Source organism: Suricata suricatta, chromosome 14 (assembly GCF_006229205.1).
Source record: "Suricata suricatta isolate VVHF042 chromosome 14, meerkat_22Aug2017_6uvM2_HiC, whole genome shotgun sequence".
In the NCBI taxonomy this organism is placed as follows: domain Eukaryota; kingdom Metazoa; phylum Chordata; class Mammalia; order Carnivora; family Herpestidae; genus Suricata; species Suricata suricatta.
This window is the reverse complement of record NC_043713.1, coordinates 222010-237619: the sequence shown is the minus strand read 5'-3', so window position 1 is coordinate 237619 and position 15610 is coordinate 222010. Positions and strand designations below refer to the sequence as shown.

General features: G+C 41.0%; 1 protein-coding gene and 1 pseudogene across 2 annotated transcripts in view; one reads left to right on the top strand and one right to left on the bottom strand.

Moving 5' to 3' along the window:
- The window catches only part of LOC115277628 (probable 2-ketogluconate reductase), a 36346-nt gene that overhangs the window by 1163 nt on the left and 19573 nt on the right, over positions 1-15610 (top strand). For both annotated transcript variants that reach the window (XM_029921912.1, XM_029921911.1), the window contains exon 2: positions 11230-11321. The gene's annotated coding sequence lies outside the window, so the exon portion shown is untranslated. The remainder of the gene's footprint in view (positions 1-11229; positions 11322-15610) is intronic.
- Positions 3887-4417, bottom strand: LOC115277629 (annotated as a pseudogene).

The window sequence follows — 15610 nt, the reverse complement described above, 5'->3', positions numbered from 1 at the left end:
AAAAAAAAAAAAAAAAAGACCAGCACTATGATCTATTTGTAGAATGTCTTTATCATCCTGAAAAATATCTTGTACCCAGTTAGCATCATTGCCATTTCCCTATGGCACCCGCCAGCTTGTTTCCCATCTCTGCAGATTTGCCTATTCTAGACATCTTAAGTAGAAACATGTGTAGTCTAATTTAAATGTTTTTTTTAATGTTTTTGTTTTTGACAGAGATCACAAGCAGGGGAGGGGCAGAGAGGGAGGGAGACACAGAATGTGAAGCAGACTCCAGGCTCTGAGCTGTCAGCACTGAGCTTGACTCTGGGCTGGAACCCAGAACCGTGAGATCATGGCCTGAGCTGAAGTTGGACACTCACCGGAGCCACCCGGGAGCCCCTGTGACTGCTTTCATTTAGCATAATGATCTTAAGGTTCATATTGTAGCAGGCATCAGGATTAGTTCCTTTTTATTGCTGGTTAATATTTCATCATGTGGATATACTGCATTTTATTTACCTATCAGCTAATTAACATTTGGGCTGTTCCCAGTTTTTGCTTGTTGTTGTGGAGAGCTGCCAGAAGAGCAGCCAGGGGAAGAGATGTGTGCCCTGACCTAAGATCAGCCACCTGCAGGGCAGGACAGTGTCATCACTCCCAGCTCAAGGCCGGAGACAGCTTGGCTGGACTGTTCATAGGTTTTAAGCTTGATCATCAAAATTTTCTTCTGCCACTGCCAATGGGTGGCCCTAATTGAAAATAGTTTTAAATATTATATTTTGTCTTCAAATTTTTACCTAAATTCTGCTTAATTAACATTTAGTATAATATTGTTTTCAGGAATATAATTTGCTGATTTGTCACGTACATTGTAACACCCACTGCTCAACATGACAAATGCCCTCCTTCATGCCAATCACCCATCTAGCCCATTCCCCACCCATGTTCCACCAGCAACCCTGTTCGTTCTATTTAAGATTCTCTTCTGATTTGTTTCCCTCTCTTTTTTCTCCTTTCCTATATTTTCATCTATTTTGTTTCTTAAACTGCACATATGTGTTAAATCATCGTATTTGTCTTTCTCTGACTTATTTCACTTAGCATAATACACTCTTGTGGGAAGCTGCAAAGATTCAGCTGCTTGGCAATTTACTGGCAGGAAATATCCCTGAGGGGAGTTACCTGAATTACAAATATAGGCAGGGAAGTGCCACTCCCTGTCAGGAGAAGCAAAAAGAACAAAGATCAACCGCCTACAGGCAGGGTGGTGTCGGCCATCAGGCGCTGTGCTAAAAACTTTAGTTTGGTTCCTCCTTTCCCTAGCTTTAATCAATTGACTCTGTATCCTAGCAACCAACCTAGGTCAGCTGCTTCGCTTCCTGCCCTGTACCTTATTTAAAAGGTGGATTTTTTCTCAATAAATGGGGCTTGATCAGAAACCTTGTCTTGCCTCCGCTCTCTGTGCTCCCTGCTCCGCTGTTCTCTCTCCCACCCTCAGGAACCTACGACCAGATTTACCGCCGCGCCCTGGGACAGGAACAGACACACTAGCTCCATCTACATCACTGCAAATGGCAAGATTTCATTCCTTTTGATGGCTGCGTAATATTCTATTGTATATACATACACCGCATCTTGCTAAAGAGAGAGTGCCTGCACATGCATATGTGTGAGTGGAGGAGGGGCAGAGATAGAGGGAAAGAGAATCCCAAGCGGATCCCACACTGTCAACATAAAGCCCAGCATGGGGTTCAGGCCCATGAACCTTGAGACACGTCCCACCGCGGCCCATCTTCTTTACCCTTTCATCAGTTAGTTGGTAGACATTTGAGCTCTTACCATACTTTGGCTATTGGTGATAGTGCTGCTATAAGCAATGGGGGGCATGAGTCTTTGAATTAGCATTTTTTGTATCCTTTGGGTAAGTACCTAGTAGTGCAATTGCTGGGTCATAGGGTAGTTCTATTTTTAACTTTTTGAGGATCCTCCATCCTGTTTTTGAGAGTGGCTGCACCAGTTTGCATTCCCACCAACAGAACAGTAGAACAGCAACATTCTCCACATACCCACCAACATCTGTTGTCCTGTGTGTTGTTACTTTAGCCATTCTGACAGGCGTGGTGTGAGCATCTTTTCATGTGTCTGTTAGCTATCTGGTAGTCTTCTTTGGGGAAAAAAAAGTCTATTTGTGTCTACTGCCTATTTCTTAACTGGATTGTTTGTTTGTTGGGGTTTTGAGTTTGATAAGTTCTTTTTTTTGTTTTTTTTTAGTAAATTTTTTTAATACTTCTTTTTGAGAGACAGAGACAGAGCATGACCAGGGGAGGGGTATATAGAGAGGAAAACACAGTCTGAAGCAGGCTCCAGGCTCTGAGCTGTCAGCACAAAGCCCGATGTGGGGCTCAAACTCATAAACCGTGAGATTGTGACCTGAGCCAAAGCTGGACACTTAACTAACTGAGCCACCCAGGTGCCCTGAGTTTGATAAGTTATTTATAGATTTTGGATACCAACCCATTGTCAGATAGGTCATTGCAAATATCTTCTCTCATTCCATAGGCTGCCCTTTTAGTTTTGTTGTTTATTTCCTGTGCTGTCCAGAAGATTTTTATCTCGATAAGATCCCAATGGTCCATTTTTGCTTTGGTTTCCTTTGCCTCTGTTGATGTGTCCAGAAAGAAGTAGCTCTGACTGAGGTTAAACAGGTTTTTGCCTGTTCACTCCTCTAGGATTTTGATGATTTCCTGTCTCACATTCAGGTCTTTCCTCCATTTCGAATTTACTTTTGTGTATGGTGTAAGAAAGTGGTATAGTTCCATTCTTCTGCATGTTGCTCTCCAGTTTTCCCTTTTCCATTTGCTGAAGAGACTGTCTTTTTTCCTTTAGATACTCTCCTGCTTTGTCAAAGATTAATTGACCATGTAGTTGTGGGTCCATTTCTGGGTTTTCTGTTCTGTTCCAGAATATTAATTGACTTTAAAGGTAAGGATATATTTCTGGATTCTCAGCTCTATTCCATTGGTTTATATGTCTAGTGTCATGTCAGTACCGCACTGTCTTGATTAGTGTAGCTTTGTAGTAACTCTTGAAATTAGGACATGTGAGTCGTCCAACTTTATTCCTTTTCATAATTGACTTAGCTATTCTGGGCTTCTTTCATTTCCATATGAACTTTAGGGTTAGCTTGTCAATTTCTGCAAAGAAAAGTAGCTAGAATTCTGATAGGGCTTGTGCTCTCTCTGTACACCAGTTTAGAGAGTACTGTATTGCCATCTTGACAATGTTGTCTTCCATGGATATAGGATGTCTTTCCATTTATTTGGGTCTTCTTTATTTCTATATCCTTTATATTTTCAGTGTTCACATCTTGTACTTTTTTTTAGGGGAAGGTAAAATTTATTCCTAAGTATTCTTTTTTGATGATATTTAAATAGAATTGTTATTTTAAATATTTTCAGAAGAGTCATAACTGGGGTATAGAAATACAATCGATTATTATTATTTTCTAATGTTTGTTTATTTTTAAGAGCAAGCTCGCATGTGCTCGAGAGTAGGGGAGGGGCAGAGAGAGAGGGGTACAGAGGATCCAAAGTGGGCTCTGTGCTGAAAGCAGACAGCCTGATGTGGGGCTGGAACTCACGAACCATGAGATCATGACCTGAGCCAAAGTCAGAGGCTTAGCCAATTGAACCACCCAGGTGCCCCAGAAATACTGGTTTTTGTATATTGGTCTTGTGAACCATTCATTACTTGGAATAGTTTTTTATTTGGATTCCTTAGGGTTTTCCATATATAAGATCTTGCCATCTGAAAACAAGGACAGTTTTACTTCTTTTTCAGTCTGGATGTATTTTTGTGTGTGTTTGAAAAAATTTATATTTGGGTTTAGCCAGCAGGACTCAGTTCAGATGATCCCAGTTTTGTTGGCAACACTGAAAGCATCATAGTCAGGAGCCAGTCGAACATCTGCTTCTTTTCTCCATTGGGCCTGATCTGAGCATTGACCTTGGCCACGTCAGTGTCATAGAGCTTCTTCACAGCCTTTTCGATCTGGTGCTTGTTGGCCTTGACATCCATAATGAACACAAGGGTGCTGTCTCCTGTCTTCTTCACGGCTGACTCGGTCGTCCGAGGGAGCTTGGTGATGGTGTAGTGGCCAAGCTGGTTTATCCCGGGGCTCTTCCGAGGGTATTCGGGCTGTCCTCGGAGATGCGGTGTCTTGGGCCTTCAAAATGTAGGTGACGTGCAGGTCTTTTTTTTATGACTAGACGCCTTTCAGCACTGCTTTCTTGGCCTTCAAAGCCTTTGCTATGGCTTTGGCTTTGGGAGGGGCAGGGGCTTCCTTCTCCGCCTTCAGTGCCATCTTCATGAAAGGGTCTGGATGGATTTTATTTTTTTCTCCCCTAACTGCCCTGGCTAGGACACGCAGCACAGTGTTGACAGAAGTGGCGAGAGCAGGTATCTTGTCTTGTTCCTGAGCTGGAGCAGAAAATGTTCAGACTCGCACTATTAAATAAGACATTCGCTGTGGGTTTTCACAAATGCCCTTTATGAGGTTGAGAAAATTCTCTTCTATTCCTATTTGGTTGAGAGCTTCTTGTTTTGTTTACTATGAAAATTTTGCGAAATGACTTTTATGCATCCATTGAGATGATCATGTGGATTTTGTCTTTTACTCTCAATATGGCGTACTCCATTGACTTTTGTATGTTAAACCAAATTTTCATTCCCAGGATAAATCCTATTTGGTCACATTAATTTTTAAAAGTATGTTGCTGGAATAAGTTTGCCAGTATTTTTTGAAGATTTATGTCTAATTCAAAAAAACATAAGTCTGTAGTTTTCTTATCTTTGATTTTGCTGATAGTGACCTCATAGACTGAATTGAAAAGCCACCAATATAGTCAAGAAAAATTGGTTATTTGACCAAAGCTCCTCATCTTGCCTTTCATTCAGTCAAAATGTATCTGATCATCTAGAAAACGGAAATAAGTAGGCTAAATCATTGAGTGAATCAAACTGCTTGAATTGCATTTTATCTTTAGAAATTGACTTCTTCATTTAAAAAATGACTACACATAAGCATTAAGTAATGCTTTCTGAAATACTCAAGAGCAAGAGAGATATTTGGAGGGAGCATGTGTCCCTGTGTGTCCTAATTGTGAAAGGGTACATGTGTCCAAACAGAGTGCCCATTCCTTCAGAGCAACTGGCCTGAGTTGAGGAAGAGAGTAATTTGACTGAACTAATTGTTGTAATGAAAAATGACTAGAGAGCCTTATAACTCTTTAAGAGGAATTTGCATTTTTTTAAAAGAAATGTTTTTTAAACTTTTTTAGTGTTTTATTTATTTTTGAGAGAGAGAAGAGAGAGCATGAGTAGGGGCGGGTCAGAGAGAGAGGGAGTCACAGAATCCGAAGACAGGCTCCAGGCTCTGAGCTAGCTGTCAGCACAGAGCCCACAGACTGTGAGATCATGACCTGAGCTGAAGTTGGACGCTTGACCGACTGAGCCACCCAGGCGGCCCAAGAAATGTTTTAAGTCAGACGTAAGACAATGTTAAAGTGAGAGTTTTCTCTCTCTCAAATTTCAGCAGAGGCCCTAAACTGAAAATAAATGATTTAAAATGCTTCCATGTTTCAGGGATGCCTCGGTGGCTCAGTCAGTTGAGCATCTGACTCTTGATTTCAGCTCAGGACATGATCTCACAGTTCATGGGATCCAGCCCCACATCAGGCTCTTCACTGACAGTGTGGAGCCTGGTTGGGGTGCTTTCTCTGCCACTCCTCCACTCAGTGCTGTCTTTCTCCCTCTCAAAATAAATAAACTTAAAAATGTTTTTCTTTTTTTTTTCCTTAATTTTTTTTTAATTTATTTTTTGAGACACAGAGAGAGATAGCACAAGCAGGAGAGGGTCAGAGAGAGAGGGAGACACATAATCTGAAACAGGCTCCCGGCTCTGAGCTAGCAGTCAGCACAGAGCCCAACGCAGGGCTCGAACCCACAAACCATGAGATCATGACCTGAGCCGAAGCCAGATGCTTAACCGACTGAGCCACCCAGGCGCCCCCCCCAAAAATGTTTTAAATAAAATGCTTACATGTTTCAAAGCAAGAGTCCAGACTAGCTTTCTCTAGATGTTACAGAGGAAAGAATAGCTTACACATTCTTTGTTCATTACTCCTTAGGATACATGAGAGGAAGTGAGAAAATGTTTTGGGGAACAGTGTGACATTTCTTTGGAGGGAGTTGTGGAGTGACATGTATTTCCATGTGCATTCTCTTCTTTTTGGGGAAGAAAGGGGTATTCCACCCCACCTCAAGAGAAACAAAGGAGCTCCAAAAGGACCCCTCACTTTGAAAAAAATTTTTTTAATGTTTATTTTTTTTGAGAGAGAGAGAGACAGAGCAGGAGTGAGTGAGGAGCAGAGAGAGGGGGAGACACAGAATCCAGGCTCCAGTCTCCGAGCTGTCAGCACAGAGCCTGACGAAGGGTTCAAACTCACAAACCATGAGATCATGACTTGAGCTGAAATTGGATGCTCAACCGACTGAGCCACCAAGGCACCCCTTAGAGCTTTTATTAATTTATTTATTTTTGAGAGAGGGAAAGTGAATGAGTTGGGGAGGGGCAGAGAGAGAGGGAGACAGAGGATCTGAAGCAGGCTCTTTGCTGACAGCAGAGAGCCCTACACAGGCTTAGACTCATGAACCATGAGATTATGACCTGAGCTGAAGGCAGACACTTATCCTGAGCCACCCATGTGCCCCACGAACCCCTCACTTTGGGTAGGAAATGGTCAGGAGGAGAAAGAACCTATCACCTAGTACTGAAAGTTTTCTTAAGTGTAAAATTCTCTATGTCCAGGCCTGCTAAGAGACCAGAGTTGAACTCCTGGGAGAAACCCTCAAATTTGTGTTCTCTATGATAGTGGCCAATGCTCAACCTTACACTAAGAGAAATGCAAGTATTCAGTTGCAGAAAAATAGATAAAGTGAGGTGTACTTATTGACATATATACCTGTAAAGATGAAAGAGTATGCCTCAAAATATACATGGGCATGACTCTCACATACTAGTGAACTTAGAGGGCACACGTCAAAGACTACATAAGGTATAATTCCATGAACACGGATTGCATGGTATGGCTGCATATGTGGTGACTCAGTGATGGTGTCTGCTGTGTACTCTGACCCTCCACCCACTGGCCATTCCCCATTTCTCAGCCTCCCTATTCCCTGAGACACCACAGTATTGGAATTAGGCTAGTTAATAACCCCACAGTGGCCTCTCAGTGTTCAAGTGAAAGGAAGAGTTGTACAACTCTCACTTTAAATCAAAAGTTAGGAATGATGAAGATTGGTGAGGAAGGCATGTTGAAAGCTGAGATAAGCCAAAAGTTAGGTGTCTTTGTGCCAAACAGTCCAGTTGTGAATGCAAAGGAAAGTTTTTGAAGGAAGGTAAAAAGTTACCCAATGAACTCACAAATGTTAAGAAAGCAAAACAGCCTTACTGCTGACACAGAGAGAGTTTGGTAGATGGATAGAAGATGAAACCAGCCACAACATTCCCTTAAGCCAAAGCCTAATCCAGAGCAAGGTCCTAACTCTCATCAGTTCTGTGAAGGCTAAGAGAGGGGAGGAAGTTGCAGGAGAAAATTTTGAAGCTCAGGTTGGTTCCTGGGCCTTAAGGAAAGAAGTCACCTCAACAACATACGAGTATAAGATGAAGCAGTGAGTGCTGATGTAGAAGCTGCAGAAAATTATCCGGAAGATCTAGCTAAGGTAGTTCACGAAGGTGGCTACTAGTTAGCAGATTTTCTATGTAGATGAGGCAGTCTTCCGTTGGAAGAATATGCCATCTAGGACTTTAAACTGGAGAGAAGTCAATGCCTGGCTTCACACTTCAAAGACGGGCCCATTCTCTTGTTAGGGGCTAAAGTACCTGGTGACTTTGAAGTTGAAGCCGATGCTCAATGCCCTTTATGAAAATCCTTAAGTTTTATGCTATGTGTACTCTGCCTGCGCTCTAGAAATGCAACAACAAAACCTGGATGGCAGCACACCTGTTTACAACATGGTTTGCTAAAAATTTTAAATCCACTGTTGAGACCTACCACTCGGAAAAAGATAAATTTTAAAATATTGCTCTTCATTGACAATGCACCTGGTCACCCAAGAACTCTGATGGAGATGTGCAATGAGATTAGTGTTGTTTTCCTGACTGCTAACACAGCATCCATTCTGTAGACCATGGATCAAGGAGTAATTTCAACTTTAAGATCTTTTTAAGAAATACATTTTGTAAGGCTGTATCTGCCATAGATATTCTTCTGATGGATGTTGGGCAAATTAAATAGGAAACCTTGTGGAAAGGATTCAACATTCTAGATACCATTGAGAACATTTGTGATTTGGGGCACCTGGCTGGCTCAGTTGAGCTTCTGACTCCGGCTTAGGTCACGATCTCACAGGTCATGAGTTCAAGGCCCACATTGGTCTTGCTATCAGCAAAGAGCCAGCTTCAAATCCTCTCTCTGCCCCTCCCGTTTGTACTCTCAAAAATGAATAAAACAGAGGCATCTGGAAGGCTCAGCCAGTTAAGCATCCGACTTTGGCTCAGGTCATGATTTCACAGTTTGTGGGTTCGAGCCCGAATTGGGCTCTGTGCTGACAGCTCAGAGCCCGGAGCCTGCTTTGGATTCAGTGTCTCCCTTTCTCTCTGTCCCTCCCCAGCTCATGCTCTGTATCTGTCTCTCTCAAAAATAAACATTAAATTTTTTTTAAATGAATAAAACATTAAAAAAATTTGTGTACCTCCCCCAATAAAATACCTAGGAATAAACTTAACCAACAAGGTGAAAGACCTGTACTCTGAAAACTATAAAACATTGATAAAAGAAATTGAAGGTGATGCGCTAAAAAAGTAGACATTTTGTGCTTGTGGACTGGAAGAACAAATATTGTTACATTGCTATACTACCTAAAGCAATCTACATATTTAATGCAATCCCTATCAAAATACCAACAGCATATTTCACAGAACTAGAACAAACAATCCAAAATTTGTATGGAACTACAGAAAGACTCTGAATAGATAGCCAATGCAATCTTGAAAGACGAAAACTGGAGGTATCAAAACTCCAGACTTCAAGTTATATTACAGAACTGTAGTAATCAAAACAGTATGTTACTGACACAAAAATAGACACATAGATCAATGGAACAGAATAGAAAGTCCAGAAATAACCCCACATTAATATGGTAAATCAATCTTCAACAAAGGAGGAAAGCATATGCAATGAGGAAAAAAAATCTCTCTTTGGTGTTGGGAAAACAACCACTTTCTTATACACAAAAATAAATTCAATATGGATTAAGGACCTAAATGTGAGGCCTGAAGCTATAAAAATCCTAGAAGAGAACACAGGCAGTAATTTCTTTAATATTGCTCATAGCAACATCTTTCTAGATATGTTTCTTGAGGCAAGGGAAACAAAAGCAAAAATAAACTGTTGGGACTACATCAAAACCAAAAGCTTCTGTACAACAATGGAAACAACCAGCAAAACTAAAAGACAACCTACGGAATGAGAGAAGATATTTGCAAACAATAGATCCAATAAAGGATTAGTCTCCAAAATATATAAGGAACTTTTACAAAACTCAACACCCAAGAAACAATCCAATTAAAAAATGAGACATGAAGAGACATTTCTTCAAAAAAGATATCAAGATGGCCAACACACACATGAAAAGATGCACAACATCACTCATTATTAGGGAAATGCAAATCAGGACCACAGCGAGATATCACCTCATACCTGTCAGAATGGTTAGAATCAAAAACAAGAAACAACAGGTATTGGTAAGGAGATGGAGAAAAAGGAACCATCATGCACTGTTTGTGAGAATACAAACTGGTGCAGCCAGTGTGGAAGACAGTACGTAGGTTCCTCAAAAATTAAAAATAGAGGCGCCTGGGTGGCTCAGTTGGTTAAGCAGCCGACTTCAGCTCAGGTCATGATCTCACAGTCCGTGGGTTCAAGCCTCACCTTGGGCTCTGTGCTGACAGCTCAGAGCCTGGAGCCTGCTTCGGACACTGTGTCCTCCTCTCTCTCTCTGTCCCTCCCCTGCTCAAGCTCTGTCTCTCTGTCTCTCAAAAAAATAAAGACATAATTTTTTTTTAAATTAAAAGTAGAACCACCTTATGATCCAGGAATCACTCTAGTGGGTACTTACCCAAAGAATACGAAAACACTAATTCAAGGGGATTTATCCTATGTTCATTGGAGCATTATGTACAATAGTCAAACTATGAAAGCGGCCCAAGTGTCCATTGATAGATGAATGGATAAAGAAGATGTAATAGTATATATATATATATGATCTGGCTTATTTCACTTAGCATTATACTCTCTGGATCCATCCATGTTCTTGCAAATGGCAATATTTTGTTCTTTTTAATGGCTGAAGAACATTCCATTATATATATGTACATATATGTGTATATGTATAATGGAATGTTTTTCAGCTACTAAAAAGAACAAAATATTGCCATTTGCAACAATATGGATGGATCTAGAGAGTATAATGCTAAGTGAAATAAACCAGTCAGAGAAACAAATACCATATAATTTCACTCATAGATGGAACTTAAGAAACAAAATAAATGAACAAAGTAAAAAAAGACAAACCAAAATACTTAAAAAATTTTTTTAATGTTTATTTTTTCATTTTTGAAAGAGAGTGACAGAGCAGAAGTGGGGAAGGAGCAGAGAGAGAGACAGAATCGGAAGCAGGCTCTAGGCTCTGTGCTGTCAGCACAGAGACTGATGCGGAGCTCAAACCCATGAGCCACTAGATCATGACCTAAGCCGAAGTTGGCCGCTCAACCAACTGAGCCACCCAGGCACCCTGAAAACACTCCTTTAAAAAAATTTTTTAAGTAGTCTCTACACCCAACATGGGGCTCAAACTCAGAACCCCAATATCAAGAGTCACATGCTTTTCCAACTGAGCCAGCCAGATGCCCCAAACACTCTTAACTATAGAGAACACACTGGTGGTTACCAGAGGGAAGGTGGATGGGGTGATGGGTGAAATAGGTGAAGGGGATGAAGGCACTTGATGAGCACTGAGTAATGTATGAACTGTTGGATTACTATATTGTATACCTGAAACTAATAGACCACTGTATGTTAACTACACTGGAATTAACATTTTTTAAAAATTTGTAATTCATAGGAAGAGGCCAAAATATCAACCTTAACAGGAGTTTGGAAGCGGTTGACTGCAGCCTTCATGGATGACAGTGAGGGGTTCAGGACTTCAGGGGAGTAAGTAACCACAGCTGTGGCGGAAATAGCACTAGAACGGGAAGTAGAGCCTGAGGATGGGACTGAATTGCCGCCGTCTCATGATAAAACCTGAACCAGTGGAGAGTTCCTTCTTATAGATGAGCAAAGACATTGGTTTTTTAAGATGGAATCTACTGTTGGTGAAGGTGCTATGAAAATTGTTGAAATGGCAACAAAGGGTTTAGAATATGACATACCTTTGGTTGATAAGGCAGTGGCAGTGTTTGAGAGGATTTGCTCCAGTTTTGAAAGAAGTTCTACTGTGGGTAAAATGCTATCGAATAGCACTGCTACAGAGAAATTGTTTGTGAAGGAAGCCTCAGGTGGTGTGGCAAACTTCACTGCTGTCTTGTTTTAAGAAACTGTTGTGGCCATCTCTGCCTTCAGCAACTGTGGGAGGCGGAGGCAAGATGGCGCCTTGGCAATCCGCCCAAGCACATGACAAATATGGCCCGCCTGCCTCTGGTGACCCACCTCCCAGCCAGATACCGCGATAAGTGTACGACCAATGCAAAGCCACGAAATTAGTTAGCCCTGTTGCTGTCAGCCAATCATGAGCGGCCGTGTAGCCTGCACGGTACATATATAAGGGAGGGTGCTTTGCGCAGGGGGAAGGAAGAAGAAGGAAGAAAACCGATAAAAGTCTCTGCAACGAATCCCGGTGTCGTCAGTTCTTCAAACTGCGGGCAGTTTGAGTGGCTCCGACAAGCAACCACCACCCTGATCAGTTAGCAGCCATCAGCACTGAGGCAAGACCCTCACCAGCAAACAGATTCTGACTCACAGAAGGCTCAGTGATGGTTAACATTTTTTTAGCAATAAATTTTTCAAATTAAGGTGTGTACTGTTTTTAGACATAATGCTCTTATGTACTTAATAGACTACAGTATAGTGTAAACATAATTTTTATATGCACGGGGAAACAAAAATCACTTGACTTGCTCTATTGCAATATTTGTTTCATTGCAGTGGTTTGTTTGGAACCAAACTTGCAATATCTCTGATGCTGTATATCATTATTTTTTAAAATAGTTTATTGTCAAATTGGTTTCCATATAACACCCAGTGCTCTTCCCCACAAGTGCCCTCCTCCATCACCACCACCTCTTTTCTCCCACCCCCTCCCCCTTTAACCCTCAGTTTGTTTTCAGTATTCAATAGTCTCTCAGGTTTTGCGTCCCTCTCTCTCCCCAACTCTCTTTCACCCTTCCCCTCCCCATGATCCTCCATTAGGTTTCTCCTGTTCTCCTGTTGGACCTATGAGTGCAAAACATATGGTATCTGTCCTTCTCCGCCTGACTTATTTCACTCAGCATAACACCCTCGAGGTTCATCCACGTTCATACAAATGGACAGATTTCATTCTTTCTCATTGCCATGTAGTACTCCATTGTGTATATATACCACATCTTCTTGATCCACTCATCAGGTGATGGGCATTTAGGCTCTTTCCATGATTTGGCTATTGTTGACAGTGCTGCTATGAACACTGGGGTACATGTGCTCCTATGCATCAGCACTTCTGTATCCCTTGGGTAAGTCCCTAGCAGTGCTATTGCTGGGTCATAGGGGCGTTCTATTGATAGTTTTTTGAGGAACCTCCACAGTGTTTTTCAGAGCAGCTGCACCAGTTTACATTCCCACCAACAGTATAGGTGCTGTCTCTCCACACCCTCGCCAGCATCTATAGTCTCCTGACTTGTTCATTTTAGTGACTCTGACTGGCGTGAGGTGGTATCTCAGTGTGGTTTTAATTTGTATTTCCATGATAATGAGTGATGTTGAGCATCGTTTCATGTGCCTGTAGGCCTTCTGGACGTCCTCTTTGGAGAAGTGTCTGTTTATGTCTTCTGCCCATTTCTTCACTGGGTTATTTGTTTTTCAGGTGTGGAGTTTGGTGAGTTCTTTGTAGATTTTGGATACTAGCCCTTTATCTGATATGTCATTTGCGACTATCTTTTCCCATTCCGTTGGTTCGCTATTAGTTTTCTTGATTGTCTCCTTTGCAGTGCAGAAGCTTTTTATCTTGATGAGGTCCCAGTAGGTCATTATTGCTTTCATTTCCCTTGCCTTTGAGGATGTGTTGAGCAGGAAATTGCTGCAGTTGAGGTCAAGGAGGTTGTTTCCTACTTTCTCCTCAAGGGTTTGGATGATTTCCTGTCTCACATTCAGGTCCTTCAGCCATTTTGAGTTTATTTTTGTGTATGGTGTAAGAAAGTGGTCTAGTTTCATTCTTCTGCATGTTGCTGTCCAGTTCTCCCAGCACCACCTGCTAAAGAGGCAGTCTTTTTTCCATCGGATACTCTTTCCTGCTTTGTCAAAAATTAATTGGCCATACATTTGTGGGCCCAGTTCTGGGTTCTCTATTCTATTCCCTTGGTCTCTTGTCTGTTTTTGTGCCAATACCATCCTGTCTTCATGATGACAGCTTTGTAGTAGAGGCTAAAGTGTGGGATTGTGATGCCTCCCATTTTGGTTTTCTTTTTCAATATTACTTTGGCTATTCAGGGTCTTTTGTGGTTCCTTACAAATTTGAGGATAGCTTGTTGTAGCTTTGAGAAGAATGCTGGTGCAATTTGATGGGGATTGCACTGAATGTGTAGATTGCTTTGGGTAGTAATGACATTTTCACAATGTTTATTCTTCCGATCCATGTACAGGGAATGTTTTTCCATTTCTTGGTTTCTTCTTCAATCTCTTTCATAAGTTTTCTATAGTTTTCATCATATAGGTTTTTTACATCCTTGGTTAGGTTTACTCCTAGGTATTTTATGGTTTTTCATGCAATTGTGAACAAGATCAGTCTCTTGATTTCTCTTTCCGCTGCTTCATTATTGGTGTATAGGAATGCAACCTATTTCTGTACATTGGTTTTGTACCCTGCAATGATTCATGATTTTGTCTATCTGGGTGCTCTCTCTTTTGTTTCTAAGGAGCCTGGCTAGAGGTTTATCAATTTTGTTTATTTTTTCAAAGAACCAACTCTTGGTTTCATTGATCTGCTCAACTGTTTTTTTTTTTTTTTTGGATTCTATATTGTTTATTTCTGCCCTGATTTTTATTATTTCTTTTCTTCTGCTGGGTTTGGGGTGCTCTTGCTGCTCCCCTTCAAGTTCCATTAGGTGCTCTGTTAGATTTTGAATTTGCACCTTTTCTAGTTTGTTGAAATAGGCCTGGATTGCAATATACTTTCCTCGTAAGACTGCCTTTGCTGCGTCCCAGAGATTTTGGATTGTTGTGTTTTTGTTTTCATTTGTTTCCATATATTTTTAAATTTCTTCTCTAATTGCCTGATTAGCCCAATCATTCTTTAGTCGGGTGGTTTTTAACCTCCACATTTTTGGAGGTTTTCCAGACTTTTTCCTGTGGTTAATTTCAAGTTTCATAGCATTGTGATCTGAAAGTGTGCATAGTATGATCTCTATTCCTTTATACTTATGGAGGGTTGCTTATGCCCCCGTATGTGATCTATCTTGGAGAACGTGCCATGTGCACTCAAAAAGAAGGTGAATTTCCTAACTTCAGGATGCAGAGTTCTAAATATATCTATCAGTTCCATCTATTCCCAAGTGTCATTCAGGTCCATTGTTTCTTTAGTGATTTTCTGTCTGGTTGATCTATCCATTGCTGTCAGTGGAGTATTAAAGTCCCCTGCAATGAGCACATTCTTGCCAATAAAATTGTTTCTGTCTGTGATTAATTGTTTTATGTATTTGGGCGCTCCCGATTTTGGCACATAAATGTTTATAATTGTTAGCTCTTCCTGATGGAGAGACCCTGTAATTATTATATAATGTCCTTCTTCATCTCTTGTTACTGCCTTTACTTTAAAGTCCAGTTTGTCTGATATATGTATGGCTACACTGACTTTCTTTTGGCTTCCAGCCACATGATATATATTTCTCCATCCCTTTACTTTCAACCTGAAGGTATCCTCAGGTCTAAAATGAGTCTCTTGTAGACAGCAAATAGATGGATTTTGTTTTTTTATCCATTCTGCTACCCTGTTTGTTTGGAGCGTTCAGTCCATTTACATTCAGTGTTATTATTGAAAAATGTGGATTTAGATTCATTGTGTTCTCCGTAGAATTCATGTTTATAGTGGTGTCTCTTCTCTGGCACCTTGTGTTCTTTGCAACATTTCCCTCATAGAGTTCCTCTTAGGATTTCTTGTAGGGCTGGTTTGGTGGTCATGAATTCTCTCAATTTTTGTTTATTTGGGAACACCTTTATCTCTCCTTCTATTTTGAATGACAGGCTTGCTGGAT